The sequence below is a fragment of the Canis aureus genome, chromosome 8 (assembly GCF_053574225.1).
Source record: "Canis aureus isolate CA01 chromosome 8, VMU_Caureus_v.1.0, whole genome shotgun sequence".
Taxonomy (NCBI): domain Eukaryota; kingdom Metazoa; phylum Chordata; class Mammalia; order Carnivora; family Canidae; genus Canis; species Canis aureus.
Genome location: NC_135618.1, coordinates 48,531,255 through 48,546,189, shown reverse-complemented (window position 1 = coordinate 48,546,189; position 14,935 = coordinate 48,531,255).

Below are 14,935 nucleotides of genomic sequence, written 5' to 3'. Positions count from 1 at the left end.
AGCCAGAACTTAAACCTGCTCTTTCTGCTTCAGTATGTGACTCTGCCATTCTTAGGGCATTTATTCTACATTTCCCTGTGCTGTCTCATCAATTCTGCTCATCCTGTAGTAGCTGTTTGTGCATCCTGGTGTCATCCATCCTGCATCCCCCTTCAGCCCAGGAGAGCTATGTCTCAACAATCAATCAATATGCTAATATGCCAGCAATTTCCCAGAGCTTTGTTGTTGAGGAGCCTGTCTTGATTTATTCTTCTGTGTTGCTTAGGCAACATTGATTAATGATCAATTTCTACATTACAAAATAATCATAGGGCCTGATAAAACTGTTCAAGAAGCAGAGACAGCCCCTTGAGCAGGTACAAGTTATTAAGCCTTATGCCAGATTGCCTATAGGTGCGGTTTTGCAGATTTTTGGTGGATGCTACACCGACTCTACATTTGAGTTCCTAGACTTCTTAAAGGGGTACCGGCCATCAGGTTGCAGTTTTCTGCTTTGTTGTCTGTGAACGCATTTTGGAGAGGGGTGTTACCAAGTGTAGTAGAATAGCCTTTGGCTCTCAGTTCTATTTTTTTCCAGTGGCAAGCAATGCCTAACACACAGTAGGCTCTTAAATATTTGTGAACTAATGAATATATGAATGGACAGCTTTCTTGGCCTTGGCTGGTCACAACTTTTTTTGTGGGTTTCTCAGACATTCATATGTTGTGTAAAGGATTCCAAGAATCTCCCTGATTGTACAATGGTTGGGTAGCATCTTGTGCATTTTGAGAAATTCCTGGAAGGAGGCAATAGAGCACAGTTGTTAGTTGTCTCTGAGGTCCAAGGGCCTGGGTTGATATCTTGCCTCTCTCTTCCTAGCTCGGTAACTTTAGGCAAGTTTTTACCCCACTGAGTCTCAGTTTCTTCATTTGTAAAGTAGGAATTCTAGAGTCGCTATCTGCTTCATGGGTGGAGCAAGATTAAATGAATTAATGCATGTTGAGTACTTAGCACAATGTCTAGCCCCTAGTAAGTCCTCAGTGATTATTAGCTATTATTTCTGTTTCACTCAAGACTTAATGAAGACACCATTAAAATTAGCTGAAAAAGAACGAATCCACTGATGGGATAAGAACTCGGTAGTTTACTGTAGATTAGTTCAAGTCAAATATTTACAGTAATCATGAAAGGAAGTACAGAGGGATTAGTCTGACATGGCTAAGAGAACACAGTTCACTCATGTTGGCTTGAAGCTTGCTCTCCTTGTGTCCAACACGTGCTACTGATCCTGTTTATACTTCTGTCACTGTTCTTGGACTTCCTAGTCTGTGCCAGGACAGTGGTAGGCATTCTTTGTTTCTAGAACTTTATTCTCAGTCTCTGATTTAACACAGTTCTGATTTAATGACAAGGATTTTGTCAGCTGCATTCCCAGGGATCTGGCTTCCCTCCAATTCATTCAGACAGCAAAGTGCCTGCCATCTCTGCCCAAGAAAGTTTGCAGGTTTTTGTTTTGTTTACCTCTAAAGCTCTTAGTCTCATACCAATCTTGGGACTTGCACTTTCTGCAAATTTGTACTGGTAAAATGTTTAATTACTCTCATAATTATAGAGAGTAAAATGCACAGATTTTAAGTGTACAGTTTAATGAGTTTAGCAGATGTTTACAGCTGTATCACCCAACCCTCTATCAAGATTGTAGAGCATTGTCTCATCACCCCAGAAAGATCCCAATACCCGTTTCTGGTTAACCTCCCTCCCCTTCAAAAGCAACTGTCATTCTACCTTCTATCTTATAGATTAGTATATTCTTAAACTTCTTTTGCTCAGTCTTATTTATGTCTGTCAGATTTATCTTTGTTGTTGCATGGATTAGAAGTTCCTTCCTTTTTATTGCTCGGCACTGTTCTATTGTATGAATATTCTGTGGTTTATTTATCCATTCTTGTATTGATGAACACTTGGGTTGTTTCCAGTTTTTAACTCCTATGAACACAGCTGCAATTAACATTCTTTTACAAGACTTTTTGTGGACATATGGTTTCATTTACTCTTGTGGAAATAGAAGTGGAATTGCTGAATCATAAAGTAAGCGAATGTTTACAGAAATTGCCAAGCTGTTTCCCAGAGTGGCTACCCCATTTTGCATATCCACGAGCTTCAGTTGCTTGGCATCCTCACCAGCTCTTAGTATGGTCAGTTCTTTTAACTTTAACCATTCTAGTGCATGATGACTAATGATGTTGACCATCTTTTCATGTGTCTTGCATTTATAGCTAATTAGTGTTCATCCAATGGATGAGAAGAGTAATTTCCCAATTGGGTGCTAAATTGAGCATCATTTTTTACCCCATGAATCCAAATAATGGATGCCACCCTATTCCCTGTGTAACTCCATAAATGCCCTGTGATGGTTAATTTTATGTGTCAAGTTGACTGGGCCATGGACTTCCCAGATACCTGGTCAAACATCATTCTGGGTGTGTCTCCAGGGTGTTTTGGGATGAGATTAACATTTAAATCAGTAGACTGAGTAAAGCATGTTGCCTTCCCTAATGTGAGTGGACCTCATCCAATCAGTTGAAGGCCTGAATAGAAAAGGTTGACTCATACCTGAGTAAATGGGAACTCCTCCTGCCTGATGCCTTTCAGCTGGGACATCCGTTGTTTCCTGCTTTCACAGCTGAATTGGAACATTGGCTCTTCTTGTGTCCTGAGTCTGCCAGCTTTTGGATTGGATCATATACCTTCAGCTCTCCTGGATCTCTCCTTTGCCAGCTATAGATCCTGGGACTTGTCAGCCTCCATAACCACATGAGCCAATTCTTCCTAAGAAATTATCTATCTATCTAGATCTATCTATCTATCTATCTATCTATCTATCTATCTATCATCTATCTATCTATCATCTATCATTTATCTTCTCTTGGTTCTGTTTCTCTAGAGAACCATGACTAATACACCCTTTCCTCTTGCACCATGTTCTCCCAAAGTGCCCCATTTCAACTCTGTTTCTGCATAAGCGTTTATACCTAACCCTGTGCTGGCTTTGTTAAATAGGCCGTACACATATGCTCAGTGCTTTCATCTAACAGCTTTGGGACTGCAATTAAAATCTTTGCAGAAAATGTTATCTAAAGTTATCTTTAAGGCATTCAACACAGCCACATTCAGAAATGGCGGCCTCCCATTAACACTGCAGGAGAGAGAGCCACCGGCTGGCGGTTCCCTGGCTCTTAGGCTGTTGTTTCATAACCATGTTTTCCAACTGCAAGATATGATCTGGCCACATAAAAATGAAATGGTTCTTGCCCTCCTAATAGCAGAATGACTAATAGAATAACTAAGAAGCTAATAAACCTCTGCTGAAGGAGGATGGTTAAGGATGCTGATAGATGCAAAGGCTCTGAAAGAGCATCTTCTCCTCACTATAGGATGGATGCAAACCTGCTTCTTCATGACATGAACTCAAGCATAACATTCTGGAAAGCTGAACTCGCATTAATCAAGAGCCTGAGTGCATATCCTGCAAAGACTTGAGGGTTTCTCTCTTTCTCCCTCTCTTTTGAAACAGACTGTTTATTTACTTGTTTGTCTAGTCACCTACTTATTTATTTACTACTGTATATAATATTTATATATTATTTATTTACCTCCTAGATAATTAATTTATTTAAAATGTACAGACAAAAAAAATGTACAGACAAAACGGGTTACTTTTCCAGATGAGAGTAAAGCATTGTCTTTTAATTTTTAATTAAAGGTATTTATTTTTAAAATTTATTTACATTTTAATTTAATTTTTAAAAATATTTTATTTATTTATTCCACAGAGAGAGAAAGTGCACGTGAGTGTGAGCACAAGAGCCTGGAGGAGGGGCAGAGGGAGAAGCAGATTCCCCACTGAGCAGGGAGCTTGATGTAGGGCTGGATTCCAGGACCCCAGGATCATGACCTGAGCTGAGGGCAGACTCTCAACCAGCTGAGCCACCCAGGATCCCCATATTTTAATTTAATTTTAATTAAAATTTATTTTTTTAAATTAACCACATCTAATATTCGTACTGACAACAGGTCCATTGTATTCCCTCTTGAACTGCAACCCCTCCCTAGATTACACATGAGTCTCAGGGGAGGCTACTCAGTTCAAACTTTAGTTTCTGAATACAGGTAAGAAGAGAATTAGTGATTTGGAAACTAGCCCACCCAGGTCAGTGCCTCTTTGCTCACTGCTGGGGGTCCCACTTGGTCTGCAGCATGGGCTTTCATCCCATTACCCTGCAGTCTTTCCTCAACTTGGGGATCATTTCCAGTGCTGAGCTAACACGAGTCTCCCCCCACTCCACCTCCAAGGTGTGGTGTCGAGGTCTGATCAGGGTTCAGAGGCCCTTATGGTGAGCATCTCCTTTGCAGCATTGGTTTCTGAAAACTCACCATCTCAGTGCATTCTGGAGGTTCTGGCAAGATTCATCATCATCATCATCATCATCATCATCATCAACATCATCATTACAGGAGGGGGTCACTCTTCATCCTTCTCCCCAGACACGCATGTCCCCTTGACAATTTTGCCCATGCTCTCCCAAGCTTCTGAGTCAAGGGACTTCTAAGGGGCAGCACTTGCCAGGCCACAAGGATCTCATTACTCTTCCCTGCAGGGTGATGGGTGCCTGTGAACCTGAAACCTGCCCACCTAGGAGTTCAGGGAAGACAACAAGGGGATCTTCTCTAAGGAATTTTCTATGCCTACCTGGATGAAGTAACCACCTATGATTATCTTACTGCAGAACCTTGAGAACAGCTTGCCAGGTACTTTGCTATGAGAGTGGTGTTTGTTCATCGTAGGAGATGTGAGAAACACAGATACATGATGAGAGAAAGTCAAGTCACTCATTCACCCATCATTCCACCTTCCAGTGTTCCTGGGGCTGCTCTGGGCACAGAGTATACAGCAATGGCAAAAGCCTTGGTCCTCAAGCATCTTGCTTTTGTTGTTGTTGTTATTATTATTATTATTTTAAATTTAAATTCACTTAGCCACCATATAGTGCATACTTAGTTTCAGATGCACTATATCACTATAATTTATCAGTTGCATATAATACCCGGTGCTCATCACATCATGTGCCCTCCTTAATGCCCATCACCAAATTACCCCATTACCACCCCCTTCCCTCCAGCAAACCTCAGTTTATTTCCTCTCATTAAGAGTCTTTCATGGTTTTTCTCCCTCACTGGTGACTTCCAATTCACTCTGTGCTATTTCTTATATTCCACATATGAGTGAAACCATATGATAATTGTCTTTCTCTGGATTTCACTCAGCATAACCCTTCAGTTCCATCCACTAACCATCCAGTTCCATCAATGTAAATGGTATTTGCCCTTTCTGATGGTTGAGTAATACACACACACACACACACACACACACATATACATATATAAGAAAATATAAAGGCAGGAAGTGGGACATGAGGAGTCCCTGTGTGTTCCAGGAAGTTGACATCTTGGATGAGATGTGTCTTGAGCAAGGTGATTTCTGAGGAAAGCTCTGGAGAAGGTGAAGGAGGAAGAGCAATCCACATAGAAGGAATAGCCAGTGGAAAACTCAAAGCCCACAGCACACCTGGCTTGCTCCAGGAACTGTGAACAGGCCCACCAAGGCGAGTAGAGAGAACAACGGAGTGAAGGAGGAGTTGAAAACAGACATGGAGGTGAATATGGAAGATCATGAAGCCACCAGCATGGCCAGGCCCCTTCCTTGCTGTTCACTACTTTCCATGATAGGATTCCTAATGGCTGCTTCCTTATTGGCGGTCATTTATGTAGCCCCTACCCACTACTGGACATCTACACCGTTTCTAGTTTTCCCACACAATCACCTACAAGCTCTTGCTGTGTTTTTTGCCTGCTGAGTGTTACGCTCCAAGGCAGGAGAGTGGATGGCAGGAAATGGGTGTCCCAAGTCAGCCCATTTCTGCAGATGGGGTGAGATATTGAATCATTGATATTGCCCTGAACTCCCCATTGGTTTTGGGTTTGTGAAGGCATGGGGCTGCTGCCCTCCAGGGCCAGTGGGAATGGTGGCCTTTGGGTCCGGAGCAAAATTACTGGGATGATCTACTCCCTGCTAAATTTGCAAGACAAAGGCAGGAAACAAGGGGGAAAGAGCTAGAAAAGATAAGCACAGAGACACATACTAGAGGAGACCTGGAAATCTTTATAAAACTAATATAATTGTTGCTCTGATTTAAAAGTAAAGCATGCATGTTAAAGAAAATCAGGGAAGTTTCCAAAAGAGTAAATATTTAGTTAAAGCTATATAACCCCATTTTTGGAAGTAATGACGTAACATTTTATTGCTTTCCATTGAGATCATCACATGATTATACATGCACATGGTTTTGGATTTCTTTCTTTCTTTCTTTCTTTCTTTCTTTCTTTCTTTCTTTCTTTCTTTCTTTTTCTTTCTTTCTTTCTTCTTTTAAAAGATTTTATTTATTTATTCATGGGAGACACACAGAGAGAGGCAGAGGGAGAAGCAGGCTCCCTGCAGGGAGCCTGATGTGGGACTCAATCCCGGGACCCTGGGATCATGATCCGAGCCAAAGGCAGACGCTCAACCACTGAGCCACTTGGGTGCCCCAAGATTTTGTTTTCTGTCACTTTATACTTTGTCAAGAACATTGACTTACAACTGGAATATCAAAAAACATGATTTTTTATCATTGTGTAATATGTAATATTCCACTAGTATTGTATTTAACAAACCAGTTAATGATCCAGTATTGAAATTATTGCTGTCATTTCCTTATTGTTGGATGTTTTGGTTGTTTTTCATATTGTACTATTATAAATAATGCACTCATGCAGCCCTTCATCAGGTATCTCAGACTGTATCACTGAATATTTTATTAGGATGAATTCCTAGGAGTGTGACAACTGGCACAGCAGATGAATTTTTCCTTTTCAAATGCTGGAAACCTTGGAAGGAAGTGATTGATAACTCTGCGCAACGATACTTGATGTGTTGAGCCGAATCATGAACAGGTGACGAGCAGTTCAGGTCATGATAGTTTTGGCATTACCGACCACTTGGTGGCAGTTCCTCAGATTGCAATAAAAATATTTTGGAGGAGATGCAGAGTGTCCTGGATTACATGTTAGACTTAATTTTTTTTCAGGAAAACCCAACATAGGGCTAAAAAAGATGCTAGAATCAATGAAATAAAGTACAAAAGAAACTTTTAAAAAGATCTTAATTAATTTTATCAGATCAGAAAAACATCTATAGGATGTATTATGTTTGTTAGACATGCAGAAATTTGAATAGTGGCTGAATTTTGATAATCTTGGAACATTACCATTGACCTTTTAGATATGATGTTAAAAGATGAGTCCTTATCTCTTGCAAGTGTGTTTGGAAACATTGAAAATGAAATGATATGATGTCTGGGAATTCCATCCAAGTAATTTTAGGGCAGTCAATGAGACAGAATTGGCTGGGGGTTGATGGTAGTTGGGGCTGGTGATGGGTCCTCATTTTTATGAAAGATCAGCAATTTATGGCCTGGGGGTCAATTCTAGCCCACAGCCAGTTTCTGTAAATTAAGTTTTATTAGAAAACAGCCATGCCTCTTTGCTTACATATTTTCTCTGGCTGATTATGTTAAGCTGAGTTGGTTGCAACAGAGACCATCTGGCTTGCAAAGCCTGAAATATATTCTATCTGCCCCTTAACAGAAAGAGTTTACCGACCCTTGATTTAAACTATTCCGCCTACGTCTGTTTATGTTTAAAATCATTCATAATAAAATGTTTAAAATACAAGTAATGAAAAAGATCTACATGGTTCCTCCAACTACTACCACCCAACAGCATTTATCTACTAACACTGTCTCGAACACATTAAATCACAGCTGAAATGCATGGCCCCTATAATAAATTCCTAAAATATCTGTGAGGTTATGGTTCTATAAAAATTTACTATTCTGTACAGATAATATATGTGTGGTAAAGGATTCTATAGGACACACTCTGGAAAGGAAATCTTCCCTTCCCTGTCTCTCATCTACCCAGTCTCCTTCCCTGGTATTTCTTGTTTATCCTCCTGGGAATAATTTATGCATGTACAACTGTAATATAAATAAATAATATAATGTCCCCTCCTATCTCCAAGGGATGGAATACTATATATATTTTCTTTTTTGTCACTTAATAATATATCTTGGAGATCTTTCCATGTTAGTTGTCTAAATCATTCTATAATAATTCCTAAATTATATACATATGTATATAATTATATATGTGTGTGTGCATGTATATTCCTAAAGCACATCTATTTAGAAATATATATTTTCCTAATGTATACATATTAAGATACATATTTTTTTCCTTTTCTGTGTTTTGACAGAATTGCAGGGATACAGAGGTATAGGCTGAGCCCTGGGGAGTGTGTGAGTTGCTCAGCAGCAGAGGTTGGGGTGGGCATCTTTTATTGGACTTCCCCATCTCCATTCTGAGGAGAGGCTCTGGAAAGAATTCACCAAGTTGGAGTTTGTTGAGCATTCGAAAACAAGTTTGAAGGAACATTTGAAGGCCAGTTCTCCTCTTTGTCCTTCCCTAAAATACCAAAGAAAGACAGAAATGCCAATTAGCAAATCCCATTTGCTCCACCTTTAAATTGCCTTCAGAACTGAGCCACTTCTCAGCCCTTCTCAGTTGGGTCCCAGGCCCTGTCACCTCTCTCCTGGGTGGCATGACCATGATTGTCTGGTCCTCTGGGCTCCCCACCCCTTTCCTGGTTCTCTGCAGTCTGGTCTGACCACCGCACCTGCATCTCATCCTTTTAAGTGAAAGTCAGAGTTGGTCCCTACTTGCTCAGAATCCTTTAGCAGCTCATTTTATTCAGAACAAAACCCCAAAGACTCACAAAGACTTGTAAAGTCCTACCATCATTTTTTCTCCAGGATTTTTTCTCTCCCTCTCTTCTGCAGCCTATGGCCTCCTATCTACTCTCCTTGGAAAGTTCTGAACCCATCATCCAGACGGCTCGCCCCTCACCTCCTTCAAGTCTTTGCTCAAATGTTACCTTCTCAGACACGCCTTCCCTTCCCCCCATCTAAAGAATCACCTTTCCCCAGCATCCCACATGCCCCTTTAAAAATAATAACAAAGATTTTTTTTTTTCCTGTAGTTTTCGTTCCTTCTCTATTAGCTGACCACAAGCCTGGTGGCTTCGAACAACAGAAACATTTTGTCTCACAGTTCTGGAAGTCCGAAGGTTGAAATCAAATGTTGGCAGGTTGCTTCCTTCTGGAGGCTCTATGGGAAAATTCATTCCATTCCTCTTTCTTAATCCTGGTGGCTGCTTGTAGACATGTTGTAGACAAGCGTTCCTTGGCTTGTAGACATGTCACTCTAGTCTACCTCCTTCTAATGTCTTCCCCTCTTTTCTTCTCTTATAAGGACACTTGTTGGAGTTAGGGCCCATTCTAATCCAGGATGATCTCATCCTGATGTCCCCAAGTACATCTACAAAGACCTTTCTTCCAGAGAAGATTACATTCACAGATTTCAGGTAGGCATATCTTTTGGACGACCACTCTCAACCGCTTACACCTTCTATTTCTCATAGATTCATTTTGTATTTGCCTTTCTCTCCCTAGTAGGATATAAACACTGAGGAGGCAGTTTATTTATTTTTGTTTTTGCTTGCTTCCCATCTCCCCTGACCCACCTGATTATTCCCATTATTTACTGGGCAATGCTCAGCATATGGGGGAGATGCAATAAGTATTTGCTGAAATTCAATGAATGAATATACATATATATATTTTTTGCCACAAGGTTTACAACTGAGAATTGTAGGATTAATCATTTTTTCTCTTTGCTGGTCAGAGCTGCCTCAGTTAATATCATTTATCAATAAAGTAATTTGGAATATGAGGACTTGGCATGAAATGTGATTTACATGAATAAGTGACATAAGTCTAAAATAACTCACAGGGTCCATTTATAACTAGAAACTTAGGGGAAAACCAACACCTAAAAGGAAATGGCAAATATCACATTCACTGATCATTGTTTGACAGATCTGCATGGCTTAAGGGTAAAAAAAAAAAATTCCTGATCTCTTTGATAGTCTTATTATTTAACAGTGACTGTGTAAACTCTAAGCATAGTTTTGAACTTAAAAAAAAAAAGTGACTTGCACCTACTTTGGGCTTATAAATGGAGTATGGTTAGAAACTGGGTTGTGGCCCAGAATTGGCATGTTTGGGTGGGAGATTCTGCTCCAAGAACAGAGATGGGCTGGGGCTCTGGGATCTTGGGGACTGGGCCTCTCCCACACAGGACCATCTGTCCTTCTTTCTGGTCCAGGATGAGAAATGCTCACAGAAATGCTTTTGTGTGTCTGGAAGGAACAGAGAGTGATAATAGGATTTGTATTTTGACTCATAGCCTTCGACTCAGGGTGTATGGTCAAATAGGCTCTAGGGACTGTCATAACTGCCACCTCATTCAGTTCCCAGACCGTCTCCCAGAGGGTCCCCTGTAGGAAAACTATTCCACTTGCCATGAGCACCTTAGCACGATACCCAAGTCCTAGCTGCAGATTTGTCCTGGCTTTGTTCCAGAAAAGTGTTCCAGTTTTCTTTCCCTCTAACTGCCTGTGAGGGTCATAGCCCAGACGGGAGCCTCAGTGGGATCTTCTGTTCTTTACAATTTATTATTTTCAGAGATGTTCCCAGCTTTTCAATTGCAAACAAGAGAATAGGGGGGCATTGAACATTCTTCTCTAGTGATCTTTTTTTCTCAAATACTTTCCCCCTCCCCCCAGATTATCAAAGTAATACAGGCTTGCTATTCAAAATTTGGGAAATAAAAAAGAAAAGAGAGCTAAAAACAGAGTTTAAATCACCAATAATGCTACTACCAGAAATAACTACTATTATTACTTGGGTTTATTTTATTTTAGTATTATCTAAATGAGCATCTACCTGTATGAATGTCTGTATAAATACAGTCATATTTATATGTTTATAAACATATATTATTATATATTACAAAGTTATTATACTTTGCTTATAGTTTTTCAACATTTTATTGTAAAACTACTTTAAACACACAAAAAATGGAAAGAATTGTATAGTGAATATTCCAATCATTATATTCTGCCTTTAACATTTTTCTTAATTAGTTTTACCACTTACTTTTTCCTTCTTCTCTCCCTCCTCCCTTTGTTCCATCAATTCTTCCCTTTTTCCATCCCCCTACCTATCTCTCCATCCATCCACATATCCATCCATCCATCCATCCATCCATCCATCCATCCATCCATCCACCCCTCTACCCAACCATATATCCATCCATCCCACCCTCCTTCCCTCTGTTCATCTGTCCATATTTCTATCAATTCATCCATCTTATTTTTGTGGTACAAGTAAGCTACAGATGTGAATACTGTTTTTCCCTAAACATCTTTGTATATACAACTTTTTCTTACTTCTTTACCTAACATGGTATAAAGTTTCCTACATTTTAAAATGTTCTTTAAAGGTACTTTAAAAAATAGCTGCCTAATATTCCATGGCATAGATGTACCATAATTTATTATTCCAATTCCTATGATGGGAAGTTTTAATTTTTTCTAATTTTTCACTTTAGTAAATAATGCTGCAGTGAATATCTTTGAACATGAACTCTTGGACCAAACCTCTGATTATTTCTTTAGAGAATGATCATGAGAGGAATATTACTGAACCAAGTAATATGGACATTTAAAAAGGGAATTGAAGTATAATCTCTAGTTTTCCCTTGAGATGGGAACTTACTGTCTACCATCTTAGAAAGTTCTGTCTAGAGTCCAGGTAGGTGGGCTATATCTATGTTGTGGTGGAAGAGAAAGTGGTGGGAGCATGGGCTTGGACTCCAAAGTCTCTGGTGAAGTTTCAGGTATAATGAAAGAAAATGTCCATGTTGGGCATGGACATGTGCCCAACATGGACAGATGCCCAACATGGACATTCCTCCATGGATTTCTTTCTTGAAAATATAGGGTAGGGTTAGTTATGAGAGCCTGACTATGTGGCATGAAAGAACAGGGCCTGCCTTTCCTTAGGTCTTGGGTGTTCAGTCCTTTTGGCAACTGAGTGCCCCTCCCCTATGTAAGTACATCTGGGAGTGCTCTACTCAGTTTCCAAAAACTTTCATGGAGGATTAAAAGTCCACTAGGCATAGTGCTGAGGGCTGTGGGGTTACAATATTGAAAGATCGGAAATGATTATAGTTCTTAACATACAATCAACAGGAGGAATCTTAGCATTATGTATGTGAGACTATATTAATTGGAGTAATTGAAGCAGAAATCAAGCAGAGAGAAGAGAATTTATGAAACTTTTGTTTGTGCTAGGTCACAATATAAAATACAGTGGTTGTGTAGACTATGGTTAGCACAGTTTGGAAAGCACAGAGGAAGACTCAAGGTGTTATGAGACCCAGGAGGAAGTGCCTTTTGAGGCTTGGCAGCGTTCAGAGAAACTATCCTAGAGAAGATGATGGCATTTTATCAAAATCTTGAAAGATGAGAAAGAAATTTTCCATGTGATCAAGGACAAGATGAGAGGGTCCCGGCAGATGGAACAGCTGGTGTAATTGTCAAGGAGGCAAAGAGGAAAATGTTGAAATTAGACAACATCAAGAAGTTATATATCTATAGGTTGAGTCTCCTTGGGGGTCTCTGGTTTGAGACCTCTGGTGGGGAGTGATGGTGACCCACTGGGGATCACTAGCAGGGTGATGACTGCCAGATTTGGGGCCGATGGTTTGTTTGCTAGTTAGGTGGTCTTAGGATCATGGACTTGCTCATATGAACTCTTCCCCACCACTGCATCTTTTCCCAGGCTGTACCCACTGCCAGCTTGTACTTCAAGAGTCATTTGAGGTGTCCTTTCTTTGGGTTAGGTGTCCATGCTTGGGTTAGATACACTTCTTGCTCCTACAATATCAGGTTTATCCCTAGAACTCTCACTGTATTTTTTTCTCATTATCTGCTCATAGCCTACAGATAGTTGAGCTCTGTGAGGTCAGGACTTGTGTTTTTATGTATCATTGCTAATGCCTGGACCTGTCTCGTTCAATATGTTTGTTGAATAAGATGACATATTATGCACTAGCCAGACTGATGAAGACAAAGATTTTCTTCGATAGAGGCAGATTGCTTTCCTATACCTGGTCAGGCAATCTGCAAAGGCAAGGTCTGATCTGTTTAAAATTTTGATCTGTAAAGTGTGGAAAATAATTATAATTAGCCTGTAGGTGGCTGTAAAGGTTAAAAGAGTTCATACCTCATTATAAAAGTGCTTGATAAACCATTCAAGTGTTTAATAAATGTTTTTTCCTGGTGGCTTTGGTGACTATGATATCACCTGTTTGGGATACAGGAAGATGAGACACGTAGAACAAAGTTAGAATGGTTTGGGGCCTTCTCATAGTCCACAGCCTAGGTTTTACTGATAGACTGTGTTATCTGTGGCAGAAAGGGGAGAACAGAGATAATTTAGGCTGGACAAGGTTTCCAGGTCTCTATCCAGAATTTGTGCTGAGGAAGTTCCGTGGGGCAGAGGGATGTTCAGTAAGGCCTGGGGCAGACCTTCCAATCCAGGACTTTTAAACAGAGGGCAAATGTTGGCAATGAGTGTCTCAAACTAGCCAGTTGTCCATGTTCTTCTAGAGCAGAGGCTGGAAATGCTTTCTATACAGAGCCAAATGGTAAATACTTAGCCTCTACAGGGCAGACAGTCTCTGTTGCAACTACTCAACACTGCTGTTAGACCATGAAATCAGCCATAGATAATATAGAAATGAACAAAATGGCTGTGTTCCAATAAAACTTTATTTACAGAACAAAGCAGGGGTCCAGGTTTGGCCTGGGGGCTGTAGTTTGGCAAACCCTGCTCCAGAGTCTTCAGAGCCTGGTGATATGGTTAGGGCTACAGAGCGGCAGCTGCATTTCTTACAGTTCCAGAATACTTTTAGGGCTTCTATAGTGATTGGGGTACAATTAGAGTTGGAATTCTCCTTTCCTTGTGTTTTCTGTGTTGGATATATATAATTGGGAATTTACTAACTGATGTTACTTAGGGGGGTTCTGAGTGTGCCTCCAGCACCAAGATGCTGGAAGGGTCCCATGGGGGAGATTGAAAACCCAAGCTCTGGAGCCAGAAAGGCCTGGGTTCTAAACCCATTTCCACTTGACAAAGGTGTGACTTTGAATGAGTTGTAAAGCTTTGTTTCACCTCAGTTCCTTCATCTATAGAATGGAGTAATAATAATGCCTACCTTACAGGAGTGTAGAGAACATTAAGAGAGAGCATGTATAAAATGATGAAAGCAAGGCTTCTCAACCTTGACTCTATTGACATTTTGGGTTGGATATTCTTTGTTTTGAGGAGGAGGGCATAGTCCTGTGCATTGTGGAATGTTTAGCAGCATCCTGGTCTCAACCTACTGGATGCTGGTAGCATTCCTCCTCCTAATTTTGATAACCAAACATGTCTCCAGACACTACCAGTGCCCACTGAGGGTCATAACTATCCCCAGTTGAGGACAATTCCATCAGAAAAAAATGCCCGGCATTAATAAATGTTGATTCTTATTAGCAATTGTTGAAATTTCAAGTATTAGGGCTGGTGCAGGTTTTTAAATATCTAGATACCACAAAGTTTGGGATCCTCAAAGACAAGCATCAAATTTTGTATAATGATAGTATCAATAAAAGTGACACTAGTCAACACACATAGTTCTTATTATGCACCAGGTGCAACTTCAAGCAGGTCACCTGTATCAATTTACCTAAACCTGCAGTCCCGTGAGGGAGGCACACAGTCTTGCCAGCGCTCCGGATGACAGCCTCTGCTACTCCTATTGGTTGATATGGTGAAAGGAAAGGAT